General features: G+C 41.6%; 1 pseudogene; it reads right to left on the bottom strand.

The window, feature by feature from the left end:
• Positions 1–9045: 9045 nt before the first annotated feature.
• LOC126605885 (uncharacterized) lies at positions 9046–10867 on the bottom strand (annotated as a pseudogene).
• Positions 10868–13628: the final 2761 nt, after the last annotated feature.

Genomic DNA, 13628 nt, shown 5'->3' with positions numbered 1-13628 from the left:
CCAGATTGGCTACGTCCACGGAGTAGAGGAGTTCTCATTAATTGTGAAGGGTTTACACAAATACATAAGTTCAAGCTCTCATTTTGTGAGTTCTAGTGAATAGTTTAGTACAAAATGACATTAGAGATTATTGTGGGAGAATGATCCCTATTTATAGAAGAGAGTTTCTAGTTTTGTTCTAACATTGACACGTATCGTGTTGTGATTGGCTTCTGATGTTGACACGTGTCGCGCTGTGATTGGCTTCCGATGTCGACACGTGTCGCATTGTGATTGGCCTCATGGTTGAAGGTAAGCTCTTATGGGTCCTTGACGGTATAACGTTGACCGGTGCTCAGTAGTTTCGGGATTGGTCAAGTATGGTACAAACAACATTTTTGTTATTTTATCAAGAAAGTGAAAAAAGAAAGAGTTAGGCTGAGTCCAAATGGTGATGAATTAGTTTGTGAAGGTAAGTTCATATATTTATCGAGGGAGGAGAATAAGGTGCATGTTAAACTCGTTTATGCACAAGGCATTCGCGTGGGGAGTGTGACTGCTGCATGAAGGTTTTGCAAGAACCATTGTCCAAGACAGGTGGTGCTTTGTTATCTGGCCATGAAGGGATCGCAAATGACAATTCAGCAAACCACGTTGGTGCAAATTGTGTTTGCTTCGTGACAACATGCAGAGTTCATTCATGTGTTGGGATCGAGAGAATATATGAATACGATCGAGATAATTGGCAATGTGTTGGGTGGGTATATTGGAAACTCTGAAAGTGATAGATGATGCTTTATTCACATGAAAGAAAAGGCCGATCTTTGCTTTTCAATATTAGGGTAGAAACAATTAATAGCTAGATTTCCTTAGTAACCTTTTCATTTAAACCTTTTTTATTTTATATTTTCAATTTGTTTGTTATCTTGCAATGTTATACGCATGATCTAAACTCTTTATTTTTTAGATTATTCTTTAAAAATTATATTATTCAGCTAAATAATGAAATTTTAACAACGCTAATCAATGATTATATTATTACTCATTTAATTGAATGTTTGCAAAATTAGTCTTAAAGGGTGACGAGTACTATATCATTGTAACCATTTATTTTTCAGCTTACCCGTTAAAATTAATTTTAGCTACACCCTCTAAGATTAATTTTGTACGGTTCTATAAGATAATTTTGTAAGGTGAATTTAGCCCAAGACGTACATGTTGGATAATTATTATTTAATGTGTCAAGAATTGACTGAAGGAGTTAGTATTATTCTTATTTGTTTCTTTAGGGAAGATTTCATTCTTCGGAGCACTCACATCATGTCATCATAAGATCAACATCATTTCACTTTTCATACACACTAGCTAATCGCCTACATATAATATAAGAAACATATAGAATGTTCTTCCTAAAAATTAATTCTAAAGAGAGAAGAGACTCCTGTTTCGACCGCGCCAACCAGCGCCATAAATGCATGTGGTCTTTGTCAATTTCTCGACGTTTAAAGAGTTAACGCTCGTTTGAATGTGCTTTTGAAAAGATTGAAAATACTTTAAAAAAAATGTTTTTAGGTTCCAAAAGCAAGAAGCCCCAATTATGTGCTTGTTCTAGGAAGTACTCTAAGTGTTTTTTTTTTTCAGGATTTACTTATATTTTTACTAAGGATTGATTCCAAAAATATTTTTACCAAAAGCATTTTCAGTCATTTTAAAAGCACATACAAACGAGCTCTTAATATATAATTAACACTTATGAGAAATTATTAATACTTTAAGTATATTTGAAAGTACTTTTAAAATAACTAAAAGTATTTATAAATTATTAAAAACGTTTCTAATCATAATTGACAGTTAAACTTGAAATTTAAAAGTTGTTTTCTAAGATATACTTGTATTTTTAATAAACGCAATGTGCTTCTACTAGAAGTGCTTTTGAGTAGAATTATTTTTTAAGGAAGCAATTCCAAACGAGCCTTAAGAGAGTCCCATTTGATAATTATTTTGGCTTTAGTTTTTATTTTTACTTTATTTAGATTGAAAACCAAAAAAAATGACTATATGATAACTGTTTCGTTTTTAATTTTTATTTTCACATTTTATTTAAGATTGAAAACCAAAGTTTAAAAGAATTTTTTTTTAGTTTTAAAAAGTTGGCTTTCAATTTGTTTGTACCATACTTGACCAATCCCGAAACTACTAAGCACCGGTCAACGTTATACCGTCAAGGACCCAGAAGAGCTTTCCTTCAACCATGAGGCCAATCATAATTCGGAAGCCAATCACAGCGCGACACGTGTCAACATCGGAAGCCAATCACAACACGACACGTGTCAATGTTAGAACAAAACTAGAAACTCTCTTCTATAAATAGGGATCATTCTCCCACAATAATCTCTAATGTCATTTTGTACTAAACTATTCACTAGAACTCACAAAATGAGAGCTTGAACTTATGTATTTGTGTAAACGCTTCACAATTAATGAGAACTCCTCTACTCCGTAGACGTAGCCAATCTGCGTGAACCACGTACATCTTGTGTTTGCTTCCCTGTCCATATTCATTTACGTACTTATCTTCACTAGTAATCGAAGCAACCAAGCGAAGGTCACAAACCTGACACTTTCTGTTGTACCAAAGTCTTCACTGATTTTGTGCATCAATATTTGGCGCCGTCTGTGGGAAATGACACTTATTCCCACTCTCTTCAGCTTTGTCAAGCTGGTTTCCACCGCTCGTACACTTTCTTTTGGCCAAGCATCTCTCTCCGACATAGGGAGTGAAAGAAGCCATAGCACACAGAATGACACCCTTCTTGGACCTAGTATGAAGCAACGAAAGCAGGAAGGAAATAGGGTTACTCTTCAAGCTAAAGTTGATGAGCTAGAGGTTTAGAATAACAAGATAGCGATGAAGAATGAGGTCCTCCAGGAACAATATGAAAAACTTTTCGAGATGCTTCACGAGGCTAGGCATGCTCAAACACACAAGCTCGTCGCCCTTGTTGAGGTCAACAATCATCTTAATGCCCCCCAACACGGAGGGTCACCGATATCCAACACGGACATCCCTGATAAGGATCGAGCTACACATCAATGTGACAATCAACATGAGACTTCTCTCAACCCAACTGCTTCAACCCGAAGCAGGAGAAGTAGAGGAAAGCACATCCTCACAGAGGGAGTGGAAGGATCAAAAGCCGTCTATCACAATTGTCAAGACTTCCTAAAGCAACGTCGAGAGAATCTCATCCACGTAAGCTCGAAGATCAATGACCCAAGAGTTTCTGAAAGACTCGGTCCTCTTCCACGACCCAGGCCAGCAGCCAATCTAGGGAATGGGCAACAGGTCCCAGAAGAACATGAAGGTACAGAGGACTCGGAAATATTCCGACATACTCACTTTAGAAGTTAGTGTGGCGAGTCCAAGGAAAAATCACGTTATCTTGATCAAACTTTCCTACTTCCAAGAGGCAATGGGGACTTACGGAAGAAAACTTCAGTGGTGCACGACTCCACTCAGAACCCCCTTGTCCTACAGCTCTTTGAGGAAGTAAACAAGTTGAAGGCTTCAAGCCGAGATACCTGACTGGAACCAACCCAGTCCTGGCCCCCTCATAAGAAGGATCCTCAACACCCCCATCCAAGCGAAGACAAAGCAGAAGCTTGACTTATAACTCTATGCTGGAAGGGAAGACCCGATTGAACACCTTAACCTCTTTGAGTCCACCATGGTATACCGGAGACACACCGACAAAGAACGGTGCCTTCTCTTCCCCTCCACCCTTTTTGGCGGAGCTTTAAACTGGTATTGCCGTCTTCCACCTGAGACAATAGACTCATTTGAAGAGTTGAGGAAGCTGTTTGTCTCTCAACACATCTTCCAGACCGATCGCTTGCATTCCGCAGATGACTTGTACATTATTCGCCAGAAGCCGGACGAGTCATTACAAAAGTATGCTGGCCGCTTTAGCCATGAGTATTCTCGCTGCGCTGAGGCATATGACAAGACCGCCCTCAAGGCCTTCACGGCAGGCTTACGTGACTGTTTCTTCAAGTACATGATCAATGCCAACACTTGGAAGACTTACTCTGAGGTGATGACACAAGCTTACAACCATGACTCCGCCGAGGCAAGGACATATCAAGGGAAACCCCCTACAGTCACCCCTTATCAGCAAGTAGGGAGTGAAGGCCAGATCCAACCGAATGAGAAGACCTCAACCTTCCAAACTGTAGCAGCACACCCCCTGCCTCATTTAATGCTTCGCCAAGTCAACAGACATATCAATCCCAGGGAAAAAGGAAAGATTTCCATCCTCACCAATCTCATTTTAATAAAAAGAATAAGGGGCACTATCGCGATAACTCAGGATATTGTCACAATAACGCCCGTCCCCAGGCAGTCAACGCAGTGGGCCAATCACGTGTCAAGACAGGCCCTACCCCGAGGTATGAGACATACACACCTTTGAACGCTACATGTGCGACCATCTACCCCAGTATAGCTCACCTGATACCAAAGCCAAAGCCAAGACAGCCAGATTACAAGTCTACGAAGAACACGGGCATGTTTTGCTGCTACCACGAGTATAATGGCCATGATGGCGAGAAGTGCATCATCCTTTGTGATCATATTGAAGCTTTGGCACGTGAAGGAAAAATTGATCAGTTCTTCCTTCACCCTCCAAAGGATAACTGTAACCAACGCTAGGTGAATGTGATATATTCTATAAGCAGCGGCACACCTATGTCTGAATCTTCCAATAGGGCCATGAAAAACAGTGAACGAACTTTGAGACCTGGCCATCAAGTGTTTCACGTGGAAGATATCAGGGGAGGCAAGTATCAAAAGCCTAACTGGGATCCAATATGTTTCTACCCTGAGGAAGAAAGAGGCATCATCTACCCTCACAACGACCTGCTGATCGTGGAGGCTCACATAGCAAATTTTGATGTGAAACGAATCCTGATAGACACAGGTGCTTCAGTCAATATCATGTTTGCTGAAGCTTTCAAGGCACTTAATGTAGCTGAACACTTGCTCGATCGCTCGATTTCTCCTCTGATAAGCTTCTCTGGTGATATCGTGCAACCTTTAGGGAGTATACATTTACCCCTCACCATTGGTACAGGCCCCTACACAGCTACTATTACCACTAACTTCCTAGTGGTCAATTGCCCGACGGCATACAATGTCATCTTTGGGCGCACAGGTATCAATGATCTCAAGGCCATGGTATCCACACACATGTTGTTGATGAAGTTTCCAACCCCTTTCGGCAATGGATACATCAGGGGAGATCAACTTAGTGCTCGATCATGTTACAACACTTCAGTTAAGCAATAACACCTGCCTGTCCCCAAGGAGACCCTCTCTATACATAACCAAGTAGTAAAGACCAGTCCAGATGAAGCTAACTCGGATCTTCATGATGGCAACAGTCAACCCGACGACCCTCGAGATGACTCCTTCACCCAGCAAGCACAACCTGCTGAAGAGTTAGAGAAGGTCTCTATCTCCAAAGACCATCCAGATCGCATGGTGAAGATTGGCACCACTTTGTCACCACTCATTTGGTTGTCGCTGATCTCCTTTTTACAAGAGAACGCCGAGGTCTTCGCTTGGTCATATAAAGATATGCCGGGCATCTCTCCCGATATCATCTGTCACCACTTGAGTATTGATCCCAAGACCAAACCAGTAAAACAGAAGCGAAGATCTTATGATGTTGAACGATATGAGGCGATGAAAGCAGAAGTTGAAAAACTCAAGGACATAGACTTCGTCCGTGAAGTAAATTACCCAATATGAGTAGCAAATGTTGTCCTTGTTAAAAAAAATCCGACCAAGGAAAGTCTCCTGCTTCAAAAGGTCTTGTGGAGAATGTGTGTCGACTACACCGACCTAAACAAAGGATGCCCAAAGGATAGTTTCCCCCTCCCTCTCATTGATAGGCTTATAGACTCTACGGCAGGGTCTGAGCTCTTGAGCTTCATGGACGCTTATTCAGGATACAACCAAATCCTCATGAACCCCTCAGACCAAGAACACACAGCCTTCACTACTGACAGTGGACTATATTGCTACAAAGTCATGCCCTTCGGTCTAAAGAATGCAGGGGCAACTTATCAGAGGCTAGTTAATTCAATGTTTGTCGAACAAATCGGGAAGAGCATGGAAGTTTATGTTGACGATATGTTAGTCAAGAGCAAACATGTCGACCAGCATATCACCAACCTATATGAAACCTTCACCATCCTGAAGAGGTATCGAATGAGGTTGAACCCCAACAAATGTGCCTTCGGCGTGGGCTCTGACAAATTCTTAGGCTTCATGATTAGCCAACGAGGCATTGAAGCTAACCCTGAAAAGATCAAAGCCATCATCGACATGAAAGAGCCAGTAACTTCAAAAGACATCCAAAGCCTTACTGGCAAGGTGGCAGCCTTAACAAGATTCATCTCTAAGGCCACAGACAGATGTGCTCCTTTCTTCAAAGCACTCAAGGGAAATAAGAAGTACATTACATGGACGGAGGAATGTGCCAAGGTATTCAGGAACCTCAAAGAGTACATGAGTAAAGCCCCTCTGCTCTCCAAACCAGAAGTTGGTGACACTCTCATTATCTATCTATCGGTTTCGGCTTCAGCAGTCAGTTCTGTTCTTACTTCCAAGCACACGTCATCATCGTGCTTACCAATCACCCTCTTCGACAGATACTCCAGAGTCCTGACACGTCTGGGCGAATGATCAAATGGGCGATAGCATTGGGTGAGTTTGACATCTCTTACCAACCAAAACCAGCCGAAAAGGGTCAAGCAGTAGCAGATTTCATCGCCGACTTCACATATCCTGTTGACATTGCTTCTACACCTGAAACAGTAGCTTCATTACCATCGGAAGCTCAGAAGATAGAACCAACAACCCCAGTATGGAGTTTGTATGTTGATGGCTCATCCAACCAACAGGGCTGCGGAGCAGGATTAGTCCTCACTACCCTCGACAAAGTGGTGATAGAATACGCTATTCGTTTCAAATTCAAGACATCGAACAACGAGACCGAATACGAAGCCCTTCTAGCAGGCTTACGTTTGGCCAAGCACCTTGGGGTTAAACAAATTGATATCTTCAGTGACTCCCAATTAGTGGTCAACCAAGTCATGAACAACTTTGATGCTAAGGATAGCTTTATGGCAGCATATATTGCGCAAACATGACTTTTGCTCAAGCACTTCCACTACCAGATCACCCAAGTTCATCGAGCGGCAAACAGTCATGCAGACGCTTTGGCTCGCCTCGCCTCGGCAGTGGAAGACAAGATTGGGAGAAAATTCATGTTGAATTGTTGGCAGCACCAAACACCATGGTCGCGGAAGTGTGCAATTTACAACAAGGAGATAGTTGGATCACCCCAATTTATAAATTCCTTGCTCATGGCACCCTTCCAAATGACAAAGTTCAAGCTAAGCAAATTCGATACAAGTATGCCCGCTACCTGATCATTAACGACCAACTCTACAAGCGCGGTTTTACCCTACCATACCTAAGATGTCTTACACCTGCGGAGGCGAAAATTATCCTTCGAGAAATACATGAAGGAGTCTGCGGAGATCATGCTGGGTCTCGATCTCTAGCACACAAGGCTTTTCGCCAAGGATATTATTGGCCAACGCTCCACCAAGATGCCATCAGAATATCTCGCTCATGTGATAAGTGTCAACGCTACGCAACTATCCCTCACTCCTCTCCCGAGCCGCTCACTCATATGATCAGCCCTTGGCCCTTCGCCCAATGGGGACTTGATTTGATCGGCCCAATGCCTGCAAGGAAGGGCAAGGTCCGCTATGCAATCGTTGCAGTTGACTACTTCACAAAGTGGGCTGATGTAGAACCCTTGGCAACCATTACTGAGGCAAAAATAGAAGACTTCGTATGGAAGAACATCCTCTGTAGATTCGGCATTCCCAATGCGATAGTCACGAACAATGGGCTGCAGTTCGACAACAAGAAGTTCAGGATGTTCTGCTCTAAGTTCAACATCAACTTATGTTTTGCCTCTCCAGCCCATCCCCAGTCTAATGGACAAGTCGAGGCCGTTAACAAAATAATCAAGCGCACTCTGAAAACTAGCTTGGACAAAGCTAAAGGTTGTTGGCCAGAATTCATACCCTAAGTTCTTTGGTCATACCGCACTTCATATCGGACTTCCACAGGAGAAACTTCATTCTCACTTGCCTTTGGTACAGAAGCAGTTGTCCCGGTTGAACTTGAGCAAGCAACATACCGAATCCAGAACTACATGCAAAGTAAGAATGACAAACAACTCACCCTCAACCTGGATCTAGTCGAGGAACACAGAAATCAGGCTCACCTGAGGAATGTCGCCTACAAGCAGCGCATCTCCAACTACTACGACTCAAGGGTCAAACCTCGCTCTTTCAAAGTGGGAGACTGGGTACTGAAGAAAAGATTACTCTGTGATAGAGTCCCGAGTAAAGGAACACTCAATCCTAATTGGGACGGACCGTTCGAGGTTGTCGGCATCAGCCGCCCTGGCTCCTACAAGCTTAGAAACTCCGACGGCAAGACCCTTGGCCATCCATGGAATGCTGACCACTTGAAGTACTATTACAAATAGACTCACATTGTACAAGTGTTAAGCTACAGCCGTTCGGCATCCTATGTAACAAAGACCATTTGGTATGAATTCAATAAAGAGGTGATTTAGCCAACTCGGTCCTAAACTCTTTTACATTCTGAGCAATGAAACACTCAAGTGTTGAAGCTTCAACGCAAATGTTTCCAATACAAAATAAAATCTAAGTATGTGTCAACAAGACTATACAAAGGATCTATGCAAACATAGCCAAACATTCATCAATGATAGGGCAAACACTTGAAGCTTGATAATGCAAACACTTGAAGCTTGACAATACAAACACTTGCTTGATAATGCAAACACTCATAAACATACAAAAAAAAAACTCTCAGGCTTATAACATGGCACATGACATACAAACAACAAACTAGTGCAGGTAGAGTACATGTAGAAAGTGAAAGCATTTCTAGTCATCCTCATCTGAGGTTGAACCCCTGATCATATCACTCTGAGTCCTACCGTCATTTTCTGCATCTCCAAACTCATTATCACCCTGATGACTCTGCTCATCAACACTTGTTTCATCGCCAGACTCATCTGCACTGCTAGAATAAACTGCAAGGTCGAAGGTTTCACCTTTTTGATGATGCTCATTTATTTCTTCACGGTATTTTCGAAGAACGCTTCCATCATCATAACGATCAAGGACAGCCATCCACTTCCTTTTTTCAAAGTGAACTTCCCGGGTACAGCGAGGTTTAAGGACATGGAGAAAGGCCTGGGAACCCACGAACTCTTTCACAGCAGCTTCCTTCTCAGTCGGGATACTACTCTTCAGCTCAGAAACCTCAACCAAGGCACTATCCAACTCCCCTTTAACCTTGGAAACCTCGAGCATAGTTGTCTCCAACTGTTTCTTAGTCGCCTCCAACTGTACCTTGAGTCTCAAGTTCTCACCATTCCGCCTCTTCAAACTCTCAAAATGTTGATCCTTGACTTGGATGGCCTCAACCAAAGCTTTACTCGTCTTCCTAGCATCATTCACAAGCTGCTTATTCTCTTTCAATTTCACCTTGCACCGCTCAGCCTCTCGCAGTCTGTCGTGATACTCAGCCATGACCTGCATGACAAGACGATCATCGCTACCAAAATAATGCTAATAAAGAGGAGAAAACAAGGAAATGACAAAGTAACACTCACATATGAAGACAGCTTCAACATCCGATCACAATCCGATTCATCTTTAGCTAAAGGCTCTCCGAACTCATCAAAAGTGAATCGACGCCCTGCCAGGCAATTGTTGATATACCCAAAGTCCTTTGGCCGCATGGCAACCTTCAAATCCTTCCAAGAGACACTGCCAACCTCTTCTTTATCTTTACCCTTGCTGCTAGAACTAGGATCACCTTTCTGCCCAATGTGCTCCCTAATTGGAGGAAAGATAGGATTGATAGTAGGAAGATGAGGCAATAATCGCCTATCTTCCCCGGCAACTATGGCAGCAGCACATCCAATGGCCTCAGCTTCAGCTTTCTTCGAGGCAGCAACCTTGAGGACTTCTTCTCGAGACTTAGTTTTAATGATTGGTCTCACTCGGTGCTTGCGTGCTTCCTTGTGAAACAGGATGTCTTCTGAAGGAACTAACATGGGCACTATCTTTTTCTTGGTGCTAGTCTCCACTTTCTTGCCCACCTTCTCCACTGAACAAGGAAAATCAAAGTAAGGAATACCACATTATATATCTATATAATAAAAAAAAAAAGGAAGAACAAGGATCAAGTGAAGGATACAACTTACTCGCTCGTCTCTGGCACTCGGAAACTAAGGGCTGGACACCGTACTTTCAAAACAAGGGTCGTAGCTTACCCAATTGTCTATCTTATTTGGGCACCTTCAGCATTTTCTCTACATCAGTTAGCTCCTGTCCGGAGAGTTTGATGGTGCCTCGTGTCACTGCATGAAGAAAAATCTTAGAAGCAAGAGAAAATCACAACAATAGCAAATAATGAGAAAATGGATACATTACAACCTACAGTCTGGAAGTGAGTAGGAACACGTCGCTCAGGTGTGACACCCTTAGCATGCTCCCAATCATTATAAAGAAAGCACCAACGTTTCTTCCATGTGCAGTACGCCTTTCTCTTATCAAAGACAACACGCTCTCTCTCACTCCGACATGCACATTCGGCATAACCAGTACATGCTTTCACCGGGCGCATCTTATAACAGTAGCGCCACTGATGGAAGGAAGGCTCACCTAATCCACACTCCATCCAAATAATATAAAACCCGATCAAGGTATCCCAGAAACCAGGTTGAGTTGCCCCGGTGCATAACCAATAAAAGACAGCATCCGTTGCAACCACAAATGCAAAGGTAAATTTATCCACAAGCTGCTTTTCGCTATCTAACAAGTTATTTTCTAAATGGTCCGCTGTGAACTCAGAGCGAAATATGGGTACGGCGTCACAAACAACCCCCTCACCCACTAGCATGGAGGAAGAACCAATATTGGCAGGTTTGACAATTGTGAGGATCAGAACGAAATATGGGTATGGCGTCACAAACAACCCCCTCACCCACTAGCATAGAGGAAGAACCAATATTGGCTAAGGTTTGACAATTGTGAGGATCATCCAACGTTTCTTTCATACCAGACTCTAACAAAGGCCATGAAGACCCTGACATGGCAGGCTCAAACCTAGAGCTAGAGCTAGGGGAGCCCTCATCACTAAGACTTCCAGACTCTGACATCTACAACAAACAGAAACAAACTCTATCACTACATGAAGGATCAAAACATAAGGAAGCTCATAGGGCATGCAGAAAAGCTCAACCAGTTCATTATGTTCTTAACAAACTACATGAACACTCAGACAATTCAACAATAATGAAAACATCCGATCTAGTGGAGAAGACTACCAACCTGAAGATGGTGCAGCAAAGCAATGCCAGAACCCCTCTCAAGTAAAGAGCACTATGTCTTCAAAAATCACTACAAGATGAGCAAATGAAGGTAAGGTAAAGAATGGAAACTTATCCTTCTTATATATAGTTCAACATGGCTATTGATATTCAAAATTCAAATTCAAACCGTGAGAAAGCCCCACATGGAAAATCTTCAAACTTCTAACACTAGGGAGTTTCAAATTTCAAATGTTTCAGTTCCCCCCTTCAAAAAAAAATCCGAAAAAAAAAAAGGGAAGGGGGAACACAGTAGCTTCATCAGTGGGATTCAACTACCAATCTCAAAAAACTTCGCACTATCTTCATCAAGATAGTGCGAAGCACAATCAATTTATGGTGTCAACAAAAGCTTCATCAATGGAGGACAAATATCAATCTCAAAAGCTTCGCACTATCTTCATCAAGATAGTGTGAAGCAAAATCAATTTATGGTGCCACCAAAAGCTTCATCAATGGAGGACAAATTTCAATCTCAAAAGCTTCGCACTATCTTCATCAAGATAGTGTGAAGCAAAATCAATTTATGGTGCCACCAAAAGCTTCATCAATGGAGGACAAATTTCAATCTCAAAAGCTTCGCACTATCTTCATCAAGATAGTGTGAAGCAAAATCAATTTATGGTGCCAACAAAAGCTTCATCAATGGAGGACAAATATAAATCTTAAAAGCTTCGCACTATCTTCATCAAGATAGTGTGAAGCAAAATCAATTTATGGTGCCAACAAAAGCTTCACCTATAAAGCTTCAACACCAAAGCTTCACCTATCAAGCTTCAACCCCAAAGCTTCACCTATAAAGCTTCAAACACAAAGTTTCACGTATAAAGCTTCAACACCAAAGCTTCACCTATAAAGCTTCAACACCAAAGCTTCGCCTATCAAGCTTCAACCCCAATGCTTCACCTACAATACAAAATTTCAACACCAAAACATATAAAAGCTTTGCACACTCTTCGTCAAGATAGTGTGAAGCTAATTCAAGTTTTGTATCCTAAAAATAGCCTCAACTAGTCACGCTATATACCCAAGCAAAAACCTATAGTCAATAAACCTTACCTATTAAACTATTTTCCAAACACAAAACCTTGTGACAAATAAACAAATTTTGTTCACAAAACCAAGATTCCCTTGAACCTGTACAAAAACACGGGTCAACGCAAACATTTGTTTTATTCTACACCCACAGCATCCCTGTCATAGACAAACAAGCAATTATGTATATGTTTCCAAACATATTATAATAAATCAAACAACAAGCCAAAATCCCAAGTTTAACTAGAAATCCAACCCAAGCAACCTTTTTCCCTCTCTTCCTCTTCCGCCTCCTTTCATCTATCAAATTTCTGCAACCTTTGCTCTTCTCCAGTGGAGCTGAATTTTGGATACCCTATATTTCTTGACCAGATGAACAACTTTCAAGAAGGAATCGTTTTTGTTTGAGCGACGGAAATTAAAGTGTTGAGGCTCCAAACATGACAGTCGGATTCCCGCAAATTTAAAAGCTGTTGTGATGTTTCAAAGATCTGGAAATATTTAACCGTTAGTTCATTCTGAATTTTTGATATGTCATGAAAGAGACGATAAGGAACAACTTCGATGAAGAAAGATGTTGATCTGAACAAGAGAAAATGGAGTTTCAAAGCTCACAACAAGTCTGACAGGTTGACAGAAAAATGATGAACAGTTACTCATCATACCTGAATTTCTGGATTTGTACTGCTCCGATGGATCTCAAATTTGGATATATTGTAGCTAACAAGGTGAGGAACAACTTCGATGAAGAAAGTATGTTGAGCTGAACAAGAAAAAATGGAGTTTTGAAGCTCACAACAAGTCTGATGGGTTAACAGAAAATTGATGAACAGTTACTCATCATACCTGAAATTCTGCAGTTGTACTACTCCGATGGATCTCAAATTTGAATATGTTGTAGTTCACAAGATAAGGAACAACTTTCATGAAGACGACTTTGCGATCTGAGCTATAGAGAATGGTGTTATATTGCATCCACTCAGGCTGCTTAGTGGAAACGAAAAGCAATTCCACCAAAGAAAAGATGAAAAAGAAGAATAACACAAAAAA

This window comes from Malus sylvestris, chromosome 15 (genome assembly GCF_916048215.2).
Source record: "Malus sylvestris chromosome 15, drMalSylv7.2, whole genome shotgun sequence".
NCBI lineage: Eukaryota > Viridiplantae > Streptophyta > Magnoliopsida > Rosales > Rosaceae > Malus > Malus sylvestris.
This window is presented reverse-complemented; position numbering and strand designations above follow the sequence as displayed.